The sequence below is a fragment of the Jaculus jaculus genome, chromosome 1 (assembly GCF_020740685.1).
Source record: "Jaculus jaculus isolate mJacJac1 chromosome 1, mJacJac1.mat.Y.cur, whole genome shotgun sequence".
NCBI lineage: Eukaryota > Metazoa > Chordata > Mammalia > Rodentia > Dipodidae > Jaculus > Jaculus jaculus.
Genome location: NC_059102.1, coordinates 250,610,997 through 250,627,967, shown reverse-complemented (window position 1 = coordinate 250,627,967; position 16,971 = coordinate 250,610,997).

Sequence of the window (16,971 nt, the reverse complement as noted above, 5' to 3'; positions counted from 1 at the left end):
CCCAACTAACATCTAGAATGGAGCAAATTTTTATTCAGCCTTTCAATGGTCTCATCTTAAAAATGGGGCTGTTAGTGCCATTTGAGGCTTGGTATGGATTAACTACTGATTTGAATCCTTAGGAACTAACATTCTTGCTTCATGTAGCTTTCCAAGAAAAGAATATTTTAGGAAAAGCCATTGCCATTAGCTCAGTCTGCCCTTGGAGAATTTAATGAAGAGAAGTAACCTGGGGAGAAAATAGCTTTCTTCAGATAAAAAGCTGTATACCTCATTTCCACTAGCATTGTCATTCTCACTTGCCTAAGCTGGATCCATTTTTTTTTCCTATAGCCAGCCAAGCCTTTCCAGTCTGCTTTCTTTTTCCTAAGTGGTCGCTTCCAATTTAATATACTTATTGGTGTTCTCAAGTGAGCCTTCAAAAGAACTGAGCCATTTAAGAGCATGCCCTCATCTCGTTATAAATTAGTTTTGAATATCTCTCAGTATGCACAACATTCCTCGGTTACCCAAGTTAGAACTCCTTATTAGACTAGGAAGAATTTGCGTTTTAATTAGTTTTACCTCTGGTGTATGAAGCCCACTGCAATTACTACACTTAGTAAAATTTAATTAACTTGACAAAAGATCCTAATTGTTTTCATGCCACTGGTCCTTTGCAAGGGTAAAAATAATGCCCTTAAGATTAAGCAGCCACCACAAAGCTTCATTTTTACTGTCCAACATTAAAGAAAATCCTATATTATAATTCACAGGAAAATTTTCTTTGTCAAACAGTAGGATTTGGGTAAAGGAGCCAGGCATATAATGCCTTTAAGAAAAGATACCTGGGAATGGGATGGAAACAGGGATAACAGGGGAATGTAGCCGATCTCACATTCATTCTCATGGAAAGCATTGTGGAAATGAGATGAGGAGCATATTGATTTGTTCAATTCCTCAAAGACTTAGACAGACATAACATATCATGTGCATTAATAATGAAGGATCATAAGTAAGAAAATGCTGAATGAATGAAAGCTCATCGTTTCACTTATCATTCATTCAGTCCATTAACAGGCATTTCTGCAGAACTGATTTTGGCATGCTCATAAGGACAATAACCAATATGTAAAAATGTGAATTACTAGCAATGCCATTTGTAATATGTGACTTTCATTTTCTTCTCATTGCTGGTTTGCTGGTAACATTATATAGCCTTTCATAACAGAAGTATCTGATGCCTAGAGCATTTTGTGTTCCTAATCAAATTACTGCTTGTTATTTGGGTAAAGAGCATATTGTTGTTGCTAGTTTTTTTTTTTTTTTTTTTTTTTTTTTTTTTTTTTTGTTATTGTTGTTTTTGAGGGGGAATGTTCTTTGTGGCATTGTAGCCAAACCAGGTTTTCATCTTGGCATTCTTTTCTCCTTGTGTACTGTACTTGTGAGTGTAAATATTTTCTATATTTGTTTTCTCTTACAAATGGAGGGATTATAATATTGTTTCCCTAGTGGGGCTGTCAAAATGTAAGAAAAGTAAAACAAGGAGGAAAAGTTTTGTGTAGGGTTAACTTCTCAGTGCTATAGTTTGAGAGACATCTCTGGGATCCAGTTTAGTGTTTTCATATAGCCTAATTTCTTTACCATTTTCCTGAGCCAGTATATAATTGAAAAGTACATAGGCTTGCAACTGAGTCTGAATACATCATAATTGTTCCCTGAGAATATCATCTTGTAGTGATCATTATTTACTGAACGATGTGCAATTGTACAGATTGTTTGTAGTTATCTGTGTCTATGCTGTTAATATTTAACCTTATTTGTCAACTTGACAGATAGACACAAATCTCTGGTCACTTTCAAGACAAGAAAATCTCAAGGGGTTTAATGGATGAGATTGAGTGAGGTTGGAAGACCCATTGTAAATATAGATAGTCCTATTCCACTGCCTGGTATCCTGGACTGCTATGAAGGTGAAAGCTACCTGAGCACAAGCATTTACTGTTCTCTGCCTCCTGGTTGTTGACATCATGTGAGCAGCTCTCATTCGTGCTTATATCACCAAGCTCTACCTTCCACGATGGTCTGTAACCTTGAACTATAAACTGAAATACAACCCTCCTTCCTTAAGTTCCTCTGTTAGGGTGTTTAGTCACAGGTACATGAAAAGTAACCAATATTATACCTGCCTCTCTACTTAAATCTATCCACTTGTTTGCCATTCTTACTCTGAGCTTCACAGTAATCATGTTTTTCACTGCAGGTTATTGTAGAAGGTTAGTTATCCTTAAAATTTGTTGAAACTATCCTCAGTCACTGTCATTTAACAAATCTTTACTGATCATTTTCTATGCATTGGCACAAAATGCAAGGAAAATAAGACTAGTGAGATATAGTGCTTCTCCTATAATGTGCATAACATGTTTGCTATTCATAGACCTGATATTTCCCTATACTTTTCCTTGTGTTCAGTGTCTTCTGCTTCCTCATGTGTCTTTATTGAAATCCCTCCCAAACTTAAAATACTCTGAAGTCAAATATAACTGGCCTGCACAATAAAAACATAGCATATTGGTTTTCTAAGTTTATAGCTTTTGGCTGTATTTTTGACAACTTGTGCATTTAGTTATCTTCTTGTTATTTATATCATGTGATTTCTGCACATCAGTGATTCTAACATGTTCATGTAGGAATACATGTAAATATGTGTATTCTTTGTACATTTGTATGTATTTGTATGTTTATGTGCCTTAACACATCTACTAAAAGCATTGGGCTCCAAGTCTGACATGTTATAGGCATATAGGAAATGAACGAAATGTTTTAATGACTACAAATGACTGACTCAAATTCCCCTGGAATACAGTATCCTTCCTAAACTGCTTATTATAGAAAGTGATTCTGAGAGACGATGGCTTTTTTTTTCAATGAAAATGCTGAGGTCTGTTTGTACTAGACAGAATGAATTGCTTCCTTCTGACTCAGGCATCTGTTTGAGGGGAACATAACAAGTTCCTATAATGACCCCTGGAAAGGATGGTATTGATCTCTGAAATTGGCAGTTACATGTCCTACAGATGGAATATTCGTTTAAGAAGAGTAGGAGGATCAATAGATCAAAGGTCATCGAGGGAGATGACAGGTTGTCATTTCAATGTATGGCCTGCCACCAGCTAATGAATAGGGAAATGCCCATTTGGCACATCTGGGTAATAAATCATCCACATGCCTCTTTATTGAATCTAAAACCATGCAACCTGTCAGTTGCCATGCTCTGGCCATCCTCATCTAAGAAATTGGGCAGGGTTGATTTTATTCATCAAAATGACTGTCTAAAGGGAAAGGAGTACAAATAATATCGGTGAAAACATAAAGCTTGTGCTCCAATTTGGCAGAACATTCTTTCATCAATGCTATCAAATAGCCACAGTAGCCTCACAAGGTCAATGGTATTATTGACACTATCTGATGCTGACATGGAGCCTGGAAATTAGAGGGTTTGGCCTGGTATAATAAACATAACAGAAAATTAATATGGGAACCAGAATCTGATGATCCTGAAGCCTATCATCTCACTCACTAAGTCCCCTGAAGTGAAGGCAGGTGGGAGGAGTAACTGCCACACAGAGTGAGCCCAATTGGGTTTATCATTTTTCCTTTGGCTTACAGATAGTTAGCAGACTTTCTCAACCTAAGGCCCCTCCTCTGTGAGGTGGGAATATAAGATGAGTCACAGAGGTGTTTCAACACTGGGAGATGCCTGGAGCTTTTACACATCACTCTTTCATTTTCAAATAGAATATTTCTACTGTAAAGATGAGGAAAATGTCACCTTTTACAAAGAAGTATTTTTCTTATATTTTATTATTCATCTACCTAACTCATTTGTGATTCACTCCATTAAGTTTAATACTAGTACTGAGAATGTAATTCTTTCTTCACCTCATGGAAATAATTGTGTTAAATTGGAATCCTTTGTTCTTTGAAAATTCATATGTAAAGTGTCCTTTCTACACACTAACAATGAAATACATACACATCTAAAAGACTCTCCACTATGTTTTGACTTGTCCTCAAGAAATAAGGGCATAGTAAGAGAGGCCTCAACTCAAATAGCGACAATAAAATCCCAAATTCCCCTAATAACGACATATGAACAAGAACCACCAACTGAATTAACTACCTGCATAATCTATGAAATGGAGACAATATTTAATTCACAGTTTCATTGTACATATTAATCAGGAGGATGACATGTGTAGAATTCTCCTCTATATTCATGCAGCAATCACATGCAAAGTTGTTCTTAGTTTATGCTGATTCCCAGATGTCAGTATATTTGAGCACACATTGGAAACATAAAAACACTTGGATGCCTGGGTGATGGCTGTTTGGAGCTCTTTAGACATTTGTCTGGCTTCTAGATATCAGCGTCTTTTGAACTAAACGCTATCTAAGCAAAAGACAAGAAGAGTTACTTTTGAAGCTGTGACTCATCACTGCTGGTACAGAGAATTTCTATTGTATCCTTTTTGGACACTGAACTATTTTTGAGAAAGGTTGGAGAGAGACAGAGGTGAGAAAAGGTAATAGAAATAATAAAAATCATGCAGCAAATCATTTAATTCTTCTTGTAAATAATGTTCCCCACCTACGCAAGCTTACAGTACTGTACCCATGGTAAAAAGTTACATTTCGGGGCTAAGGAGATGACTCAATGGCTACAGGTGCTTGTTTGCAAAGCTTGACTGCTGTGGTGGTTTGATTCAGGTGTTCCCCATAAACTTAGGTGCGCTGAATGCTAGGTTCCCAGCTGATGGGCATTTGGGATTTAATGCCTCTTAGAGGGAGTGTATTGTTGGGGACAGGCTTATGGGTGTTATAGCCAGTTTCCCCTTGCCAGTGTTTGGCACACTCTCCTGTTGCTATTGTCCACCTTATGCTGGCCAGAGGGGGCTGTCCACCCTCTGCTCATGTCATCATTTTCCCCTGTCATTGTGGAGCTTCCCCTAGAGCCTGTAAGCCAAAATATATCTCTTTTTCCCACAAGCTGCTCTTCTTGGTTGGGAGATTTCTACCAGCAATGAGAACCTGACTGCAACAACAGCTCAGGTTTGATTTTCCATAATCCACTTAAAACCAGATGAACAAAGTAGTGCATACTTTCGTCGTTTGTTTGCATTGGCAAGAGGCCCTCCCATGCTCCTAGTCTCTGTTTCTGTTTCTATCTCTGTTTCTGTCTGTCTGTCTCTCTCCATTCTTGCATATAAATAAAAATGTTAAACAATCTGACAGGTTACGTGTTCATTTTGTTCTGCTTTTATTAACAACACCATGGAGGGAGTTGCTTTCTCAATATGAAAAGTAGAGATGCCATTGATTATGTAGTAGTAGTGACCTAATCTTTTGCTGTTATTTCTTTTGTGTGTGTGCATGAATGCTCATTTGTATGTGGGCATAAACATGTGTGAGTACACATGCATATATGTGCTTTGCCTGAAGGGCTGAGAGGACAACTTCTGATGTTTCCCTCCTTGGATAGTATTTATAGGAGTCCTGTAGAGTAGGCATCATTAGCTCTGATTTAAATTTAGGAGGAAATATGCTTCTCAGAGATACTAAGCAATGTGCCAACAACTCACAGAGGTTCCGGGCAGAGCTGGAGGATCTCATCAATGGTACAGCCATGTTTGGAGTAAAGTATTCTATATTTATAGCCTCCAGAAGCATCTCTCTTGCTCTTAGTATGAATCATGGTCAAGTCCACCATGAAGGATGTTGTGCATAAAAAGGAAAGAGGAGTGAGCTGATCAGACTTAAACACATCATGGATAAATGGGAAAAAATCATCTTTGTGTCTGTGAGTGGGCTACAGAAGGCCACTTTCATTTGGAGAGAAAGAGACTAGAGATTGTTCCCAAGTTCAAACCAAGGACATAATAGAATTCCTCAGTAAATGCTTATGAAATAAGTGGGCACATGATTATAGTTATGCCCTGTCTATGGAGGGTCATAATGCTGATCCTTTTTTTCCATTATTGATGGCTTCAGAAGATAAGGAGAAAATTCTACCCTTGCAAGAAAAAGCCAGGAGAAAGCCACCAAGGTCTTAGACAAGTATGTATGCATCTCATAAGACAGTTCCATGAAACACCAATCTCCTCATGGAAGTCTCAATTTTAAAATATTTATTTTTCAAAGAGAGAAAGTACTGGGCATGCCAGGGTCTTGCCACTGCAGACGAACTCCAGATGTATGAACCACTTTGTGCATCTGACTTTACATAGATACTGGGAATTCAAACCTTACTTGACAGGCTTTGTAAGAAAGCACATTTAACCACTGAGGCATCTCTCCAGCCCCATGAAAGCTCTTTAGTTATTTTGCCAGTAAATTGTCAGGGGCTATAAAATAGCAATAAGCTGGAACAGAAGGGAACATTTGAAGAAGTGCTGGAGATGAAGAATAATTGAATGCATATTGAGCCTTCAGCATGTGCTAACCTCCAGTGACACACTTCCTCCAGCAAGGTTCCACTTCCCAAAACAACCTTCTCAAGAGGATTAAATGTTTAAACATATTAAACTATGGGTGAAATTGTCCAACCCAAACTGCCACAAGTCCAACAGTTTTATTACACATGTATATAACGTGCATTGGTTATATCAGTACATATGTTCCTCTCTTGTCCCCTTCCCACTCTCACTGAGCATCACTTTCTCTTCCCAACAGGTTCACTCCTACTTTAACATATTGTGGATGAGAGAGAAAGAAGGAGAGAAAATAATACATATTCTTTGAATCTCTTGCACCAGCATGTAGGCGAGGTAATTTATATGAGCATAGACAGCTTACAAGGGTGACTACAGATCTGAAGAAAACGTCAGTCATTCCTCCAGCAATGATTAACTGCTTGTAGATCTTCAGGGGCATACAGGCATTGTGAGCTCCCACCCATGGTCAGATGTGGATGGCTCCATTCTTTTTTAATTGTTTTTGTTTATTTTTATTTATTTATTTGAAAGTGACAGACAGAGAGAAAACGAGGCAGAGAGAGAGAGAAAGACAGAGAGAGAGAGAGACACACACAGGGAGAATGGGCTTGCCAGGGCCTCCAGCCACTGCAAACGAACTCCAGACGCGTGTGACCCCTTGTGCATCTGGCTAACGTGGGTCCTGGGGAATTGAGCCTCGAATCAGGGTCCTTAGGCTTCACAGCCAAGCACTTAACCGCTAAGCCATCTCTTCAGCCTTGGATGGCCCCATTCTTGTGCATGTCATGTGAGTAAGAACAATTTTTTAACTTTAAGAATGCAATGGCCATGTTATGCTTGGTAGATTGTATTCTACACTACTCCATCACTTCTTAAGGCTTTTACATTCTTCCCAGCCCTTCTTTCACACTGTCCCATGAGCCACAGAGGAAGTGATATGACCAAGCACTCAGTTGACCATTTATGAGTCTCTGCAGTTACTATTGCCAACTACACAAAGAAGCTCCTCTGACAAAGCTCACAGCAGCACTGTCTATGAATTCATTTGTCTTTCCTGGGGATCTGAGTATAACACAGAAACAATCTGTACTCTGCTTAGCTAATAATACAGGAGGTCAGTTAAAGATGCAGCCTGAGGTGTACATTTCCAGGCACAGAGCTATGAAAGGGCCAGTGAAGATGAAGAAGACTAATGTTGCTTTTGCCTGTGATCTGAGATAAAGTGACGACTATAGGTCTATCAGGGTTTATAAAATCTCCTAGAGCTCACAAGTTACTGCCATAGACATGCCCTGGGTATGTGTGAAGTTGGTGAGCCACAGGAAAAACACCATCTCCTCTGTTGTCCTGTTATTTCTGGACCCTCCACTTTGGACCTCTCTGATCACACTGTCAGGTCTAGCTCTAATAGCAACTGATTAAGGTTAGTTCTCTTCCTCCTTTCCTGTCTGTGTCCTCTGTGTTAGCCCTTCTGCATTTTTAAGATACTAAAATATTGTATGTCACAGCATTTTCTTTAATAATAAATGTATAGCAGCAAAATTGGAACAGCCCTCACAGCATATTTCTTGAGATGCACCCTGTCTTGATGTATTACCACATTTAAAGTAGAAATTCCACACACAAAGGACTCATCGGGACCAAAAATGATTAGATACATATGAAAAGGAGCAGTAATGGGAAAGGCAGGCCCCTGGCTGACCTTTGCTTCCCACAGTCAATTCTAATCTTGCTCCCTTTTAATGATACCCACAACTGGAGCCTAATGGAAGTTTTCCCACTAGGAGCTACTGGCAAGAAAAGAATTCACCAGAAGAAAACATGGCTTCATGTCTGGGTATATCCAGAGGTGTATTAACAGAGCCAAAAGAAGAGCAGTCTTCCATAATGGCACACATTTCCTTTCCAAAAAGGGACATTAGCTGTTCTCAATTTGCTTTTATCTCAAGGGTAAAATAAATCACTGGCAAGTTAGCGTAATAAGTATGATTCGTTGTCTCTGATTTAATGGTGTGGGGACAACTTCAGAGGAGTATGTCAAAATTGTCCTCTTAATATATTTTAATGCATTAGTCATACATGGAGTGGTGGGGAGAGTGGGCACTGTATATTTTCTGGAGATCCTATCCAGTTTGCTTGTTGACACTTTAAAGTGAAGCTAACCCATTCGAGTAAATTACATTTTCTTAATTCTAGGCTATTACATTTTTAAAGTCACCTTTGAAATGCTATAATAACTGGTAATTGATTGGTTTAGTAAATTGCCTCATAATTGAAAAATGTAATATCTAAAAGCTATTTTAATTAACCATTATATGAGTATTTAGCAGCTAAACTACTGCAGATACAATGAAAATAAATAAACATGTAAATAAATAACTTATCCAAATGATATTCTAACACTGTCTGCTGATGTTTTCTATTTCAGAACACAAAACTGCAGTCTAGGGCTCATGGGGTAATTTGAGAAAGTCTAAAAAAGGGCACCACTCATATGACTTAAATTTCAGTTTTGAAAAAAAAAAGGCTGATAATTTACCCCAGTCATTATGCCCCAGTGAATTTTCTTCATTCACTTGCCCAGCTGCTATTTCAAAAATAAGGTCTCCTGACCAAGCTTAGTTTAGATTTAGAATCCTAGGCTCTTTGCAAAGAATTAAAGGAGTATGTTTTCTTTACAAGGAAGATTTCTACATCAACTTGAATAGGGAAAATATGGAATCTAACAATGTCCATCATTTCTTTTACATATGTATATGTGTATATAATGATTGTGCATGTTCATATCTATGTGAACATAGAATACATATACATGAAAGCCAGCAGGTGACATGTCTTCCTTTCATATTATTCATTGAGAAAAGGCCTTTATGAACCTTGAGTTTACTGACTCAACTAAACTAGTGAGCCAGTCAGTTCAGAGATAACTTGTTTATACCTTGTCATGATTGGCATTACCACTGTGCCTTGCATTGTAGGTAGGTGATGGTGTCTGAACACAAGTCCTCACACTTGTGTGACAAAGATCTTACCCACTGATCCATTTTTCCAGTTACATCCACTCAAGTTTACAAATCATATATCGGGCATCAGAGATGGCTCAGTGGTTAGTGATAACCTGCAAAGCCTAATGACCCAGGCTCAATTACCCAATTCCCATGTAAACTAGATACACAAAGTGGCATATACATCTGAAGTTCTTTTGCTGTGGCTAGAGGCTGCAGCATGCCTATTCTTTTCTCTCTCTCTCTCTCTTTCTGTGTATCTCTTCATTAAATACAAATACAAAATAATCCTTAGAATAAGCTTAGACAAGGAAGTGAAGGATCACTACAATGAGAACTTTAAAATACTCAAGCAAGAAATTGCAGAAGATGCTAGGAAATGGAAAGACATCCCGTGTTCCTGGATTGGAAGAATCAATATTGTAAAAATGACAATCTTACCAAAAGCAATCTACACATTTAATGTTATCCCCATTGAAATTCCAATGGAATTCTTCACAGAAATAGGGAAAAAATGTAAAATTCATTTCGAAGCACAAAACAAACCCCTCAAATAGCTAAAATAATTTTGAGCAACAAAATTAGGGCTGGTGGTATCACCAACCCTGACTTTAAGCTACATTACAAAGACATAATAACAAAACAACATGGTACTGACACAAAGACAGACACGTAGATCAGTGAACCTGAAGACCCAGATTTTAATCCAGGCATTTAAAGCCAAATGATTTTTGAGAAAAATGTCAAAAACACTCATTGTAGAAATGACAGCCTCTTCAACAAGTGGTGCTGGTAAAACTCGATATCTACATGTGCAAGGATGAAAATAGATCCTTGTCTCTATTCATTCACAAGCATCAAATCCAAGTGGATCAGAGACCTTAATATCAGACATGAAACTCTGAAATTGCTAGAGGAAAGGTAGAGGAACCACTTCAACATATTGGCATAGGCAATGACTTTCTGAATATAACCCCAATTGCTCAGGAAATAAAAGCACTAATCAACCACTTGGATCTCATGAAATTATAAAGCTTTGTACAGCAAAGGACACTGTGGATAGAGCAAACAGGCAACCTACAGAATGGGAGAAAATATTTGGCAGCTATACATCTGACAGAGGATTAATATCCAGGATATATAAAGAACAAACAAACAAACAAAAATAATCAAGCAACCAATTTAAAAAATGGGCTATGGAACTAAACAGTGTTCTCAAAGGAGGAAATATGCATGGCATATAAATATCTAAAAAAAAAAAAAAAATTCTACATCTTTAGCCAGCAGGGAAATGCCAATTAAAACTACTTTGAGATTCCATCTCGCTCCTGTCAGAATGGCTACCATCAAGAAAACAAATGACAATAAATGCTGGTGAAAATGCAGAAAATAGAATCAGTTCTATACTGTTGGTGGGAATATAATCTGGTACAGCCATTGTGGAAACCAGTGTTGAGGTTCTTGAGCAGGTAAAAATAGTTTACAGTATGATCCAGCTATAGCATACCTAGGTATATATCCTAATGACTCTTCTCTCTACCTTAGAGATACTTGCACAACTATGTTTATTGCTGCTGTATTCATAATAGCTAGCAAATGGAGCCAGTTTAGATGTCCCTCAATAAATTAATGGATAGTAAAGATGTGATACATTTACACAATGGAGTTATATTCAGTAGCAAACAAAATAAAATTATGAAATTTGCAGGGAAATGGATGGATCTGGAAAGGATTATACTAAGTGAGGTAACCTAGGCCCAGAAAGCCAAATATTGTACTCAATTGTGGATCTTAGCTACAAATGTTTAGAGTTTTTTGTGAGAAGGAACCAAAAATCAATAGCAGAGGCTAGTAAGCTAGAAAAAGGCTATAAGTGAGGGCAGAGAAGGAAGGAATTTAGGGGATGGTATTGTATATATGTAACTATAAGAACAGATTACAAAGAGTGTAATGGCCTACTGAATAAGACACATGAGAGATTACTTCTTTGAATAATGGCACACCAAAAGCCATAAAGAGCTACTAGAAAATTTTCAGTTCCAGGGATGGAATAACTTCCAGTGAGTTGTTGGCCAGGGAGTTTCCTATTTCCTCCAAAGCATTACAAGCTATTGTCGTGTCCCTTGAGAACAAGATGGTAAGACCCTATTGTTAAGGACTTCATATGCATGGTCAACAAGATCACAGAAAAATCAAGCTAGTGCTAAGCTGAAAACCTTCTCCCTGTAGACCAGCCAACAGTAAGCTGGAAAAAGCTGTACTGCATACAGCCCTATGGGAGACAGAAGTCATTAGTGGTGAAAACAGTGGACAATGGAAGCCTCAAGTTTGTCCAGACAGGCTGAATGACCAAATTAGTGCAATAGTGGCACGTCTGCTCTGGGAGAAACCAATGGTGCTCTAAATGGACTAGAGGCCTGCTCTATGGGAGAGAATATCTTCTTGGTACTGAAAATCTAATCAAAAGCCTATCACAGAGGAGGTCATGAGCCTCAGGGGTATAAAGCCTGCTCTTGTCTGGCTAAATGCCTACATTATTCTCACCAAACTATCCTGAAAGCACTACACTTAATGTTCATATTCATATATTAATTGTACTCTATCTTTTGGTTAGAGAAGTTTCTCTTTTCAGATGGCAGTGACCACTGGGATGACCCAAAAGCCATCATAGTGCTTAGAAGAAGTGACAGAGGAGTGTCAAGCACTGAAATATCTCTATCATATCCTCCAAGGCTCAGGATCCATTGTGGAAGAGGTGGCAGAAAGAATGTTAGAGCCAAGGGAAGAGTACCACTCCATACAATGCAACTGTCCAGACAGAAATTGGCCTCAATATCCATGACCTCACAGGGCCTAGCAATAGCTTCATAATATCCTCATAATAGGAGAAAAAGACAGTGACATCAAAATAAAAGAGAGACTATTAGAGGGAAGGAGGGGATATGATGGAGAGCACAGTTGTGAAGGGGAAAATAGGGGAGAGAAATATCATGGTTTATTGTCTGTAAGTATAAAATTTGTCAATATCAATTTTAAAAAATTCAAAATATTAAAAATGCTTCTCTATTGGTATGATGATTACAGCAGTATAAATTTTCCATATGTTATTTTACTACACACTAAACTATATTACTTAGGGTCAATTAAAATAAACAGTACTATGGAGGGAAAAGAAATATGGTTTATTACATTCCTATCTTTTTGGCTATTTTAGTTGCATGTCATATTACATAAAGGGAAAAGAGTATTGATAAAGGAAACAGCTAGATCAATAATGATGAATTATAAAATTAAAAGTTTTCTGTTATCTTATGTTTACAAAGATCATTAAGTGATATTACCTTAAATATCCATGGTACTCATTTAACAGTGAAATAAAAATGAAAACTTCTTCAAAGCCAATGAAATGAAATTGCATAACTTTCAGCATGGCAATTAAAAAGCTAGAAGTGAAAGGAAAAAGAAAAGAAAATGAGTGAGGGATCAGGACAGAATGACAAACATGATTAAAATATAGTTATCCTGCCAATTCCACCTTTAGCCCACAATGACAAATGGCTCTGGGAAGACTTTTTAGATGTTTCTTGTTTGGGCACTTATTTCCTCCAATTTGTTAAATTTCATAAACATTTGTCAAGAGGTTGAAACTGTAAGTTAATGTTTTCCTCTAAAAAAGAACATCCCAGGGCCAACAATTGGGTGACAATAATGCAGAAAAGCACAGTAATGAAGGGGCAAGAGAGATGTCAAAGTGGAGATGCTTCTAGAATGACAGCCTAATGTATGGTTTGGTAATTTGTAGATCTATTGAAGATTATTTAAATATGATTTTGGGGTCAATAAAACGCTACTGTCTGTTAATATTACTAATGAATGCCTCTAAACTGGCATCTGAAAACTTAGCAATGATTATGATAAAGTTCTAGGACAAACCACAACATGGCATGTATGTCATTCCTGGTAAACTTTGATCTCAAGAGCAAAACTAATGTGGGTCTTCAAGATGGTGACTTGAAATACAGAGGAAAGAGTATTTTAGAAGCACAGGATTTTGTGGCACAACACTATTTTTTTCTTCTGCAACTCAGCAAAGGATGAAGTGAGAAGTGAGAGCTGAACACCAATACTTAAGTCTCTGCTTTAGGGTGGTTGACATTCCTGAAGTGCATTTCTGGAGGAAGGTGTGTTTACCACAATGTATTCGGGTAAAAGAGAGAGAGACAGAGATGGAGAGACAGAGAATGACTTTGTCTGCCCTTAATTCATCTTGTTTTATTGGAATCCTTGAATGTATCAAATGTTTGACTCCTGATAGAGTCAAACAGACATTCCCTGGAAGTATAATGATTCTTACTTCAAAATTTTCCATTTCTCTGGTATATTATTTCTGTTGACTTAATCCACATGATGTTTCTCATTCTTTCTATCAGCTGATGAACTGTCTCTCTCCCCCCACCTCTCTCTGTCTGTCTGACTCTGTGTGTGTGTGTGTACACTACCTTTCACATATGTGTGTGGTCTCACTAACAACTTGTATAAGAGAGGAATTCGTATTTTATTTCAGGATTCGGGTTCCCATACCCCCTCTATTTCACTGTCATAAGCAACCTTCAATAAAAGCTTTCTCAGAGCTTGACGCTTATCTTTTTGTATCTCTTTCGAATGCTTTTCCTCAAGTTGTTATCAGACAACAAAATTGCTTAAGGTCAGCTCAAACAAAGTCTATTCTAACTTTCTTTGGAATTAGAGGGTAGATGGGTCAAAGGGATGTTTAAGGAGGAAGGCCTCCTGTCAGTAAATAGCAAGGAAGGACACAGTGGAGTAAGACAGCTCTGACAACTGAGAGCAGGGAATCCTGGGACCATGTCATCGCAAACAGAAAGCAAGGGGAGAAGATGATCATTCTCATCTCCAAAGTGATGTACACTTTTACTCTAGTGCCTGGACTGGCATGGCTGTAGCAGGGCATCTTATCTGTGGCAGCAAGTCGATGGGAACACAGTATTCAGCGTGATTTCTGTCATTTATTCATTCCAAAAACTTCCATCCAGTGTCAAATAATTAACATGTGATCAAACATTTTCCAAAGACTGCAGACTAGAAAATAAAATGCTCTTTACTGGCACTTTGCAGGTGAGAAACAGGAGGATGGTGTGATCTAAATAATGGGGCATCTGATGCACGGTATGTTGTATACACAGCCACATGTCCAGAAGGGACACAGCTGAACAAACTCCTTTCTTTTACAAATACACTCTATGCCAGTTCTTGTGCTTAGGTATGGGGACAACATGAAAGAATGACATAGACCTTACTAATAACAAAGGAAGACTATCATTGTTTGGACACATCTGTGGAAAGGAATTTATGCTGATTTTCAACATTCATGGGACACAATTAGGTTTCCTTTTATGACTATGGAAGTAATGTTCACTCCTTCAGGAGTGCCAGACACACCATGCTAACTCACCTGGATCCCTCAACGAAGTTAGAAGTTTGGCATGTTCCAATGCCAAAGTGGGCTTTTGTCATCATTGCTTTGCTCATCATTTATGTCATCATCATATGGTATTTCATTGAATGAGTATAATATTTTATCTGGTTTTATGTTCTTTATCTACTTAAATCATAGTACCCCTATTTTTATCATATATTCAATATGTTTCTTTATGAGTTTACTGTATGATTTGGAAGTGAAGTAGACATAGGTTTCCAAACATTTTTTAAGCTACAAATATGATGTAAACTACTTTTATCTGTTTGTTTTTTTTTTTTTTTTTCTGTGCTTCAAAATCAGGCTAGTGCTTTTGTTTTTTATAGACTTTGATTCAAACTTGGATCTATGCATCTGAAAGGAATTTTGGTTTGGATATGTCTCTCTGAATCGTTTTTAAAAAATTATTTATTTATTTATTTATTTATTTATTTATTTGAGAGCAACAGACACAGAGAGAAAGACAGATAGAAGGAGAGAGAGAGAATGGGAGCGCCAGGGCTTCCAGCCTTTGCAAACGAACTCCAGACGCGTGTGCCCCCTTGTGCATCTGGCTAACGTGGGACCTGGGGAACCGAGCCTGGAACCAGGGTCCTTAGGCTTTACAGGCAAGCGTTTAACCGCTAAACCATCTCTCCAGTCTTGTCTCTCTGAATCTTAATCTCACCATGTTTACAATTAGAGTTACTACAACTGCTATTTCTGACAAAGATTAAAAGTGGCAATTCAAGTAAAAGTTCAGTGTTGGACCAAACATCCAGTAAGAAGGCAGTGCATCTTAGGTGTGTTCATTGCTATCACTGCTTGGCCTGGGCTTTAACTGTGTCTATTTGGCTTCATCTGGTTTGGTTTGTCCCCTGTCTAGCTTTTCTCTCTTCAATTTAGATAAGCTTCACATAATCATACACACATTGTATGTATGTATGTATTCAAGCAGTTTTCTAACAACCTGAAACTGGTTACCCTAACTACTGTCACTTTACAAGCAAAGAGGCTTGGGCACTTTAGCCATTTCCTTCTTGTTGCTAGGACAAAACACCCAACCAGAAGCAGATTACTAGAGGAAAGAGTTTATTCAAGCTTGCAGTTTGGAAGGAAAATTTTATCATGGAAGGGAGATCATGGCAGCTGAGATGGAACATCTTGTCACAACCACAGGGACATAATTGTCTGAGTGAGCTATCTCTGAATACCCAATGGGCTAGACTAATAAACTTTAAGGTCCACCCCCAGTGAAATATCCCCACCAGTAATGCTTCACTTCCCAAAAACTCCAGAATCCTCCCAAATTTACACAAGTTAGGGACCAGGTATTCTAAACACATGAGGCTCTGGGGGACATTTAACATTCAAACCACCAAAGGGGCATTAAATAAATTATCAAATATTATCTTGCCTAAAAACATAGTAGTCTATGTCACTGGACAGAAATTCATGATTGATAGTGAAAACTTAAACAGGTAGCAAAATAGCATAGAAGAGGCTTTCCACTAAAATGTGAAACATGATTCCAAGAACTTGGCTATGGCACAATAGCAGAAATGAACTACAAGTAGAGAATTATTCCAAGAAGGGCAAGTATATAAGTCAGGAGAATATATGATGGTTCATAGACATGGCCATGCCACCAAGCATTTAAGTGTCCTGGGCATTGCTGATAAAAACATTAATTTCCTACTGAACACACATTCAAGGTAACATTATAGACAGAGATAAAATTGAATGTCAGGAATAAGCTAGACTACAAAACTCATCATCTGCATGAACCACACTTATGATTCTGACATGGAAATGTCCATTGTAAGAAAAGAAAGAAAACTGCTACTAATTCCTGTTACCCAGGCTCCTGTCTTTCAAATCTGAAACTTAAAAGAAATAAAAGAAAAAAAAAACAGGCTTTTCCAAATGTATCAGTCATTTCAGAACTCTTCAAGAATGATAAATGCTAATACAATACCATCATATGCATATAAGTAGATTGATGTGTAGTAAAAGAAAG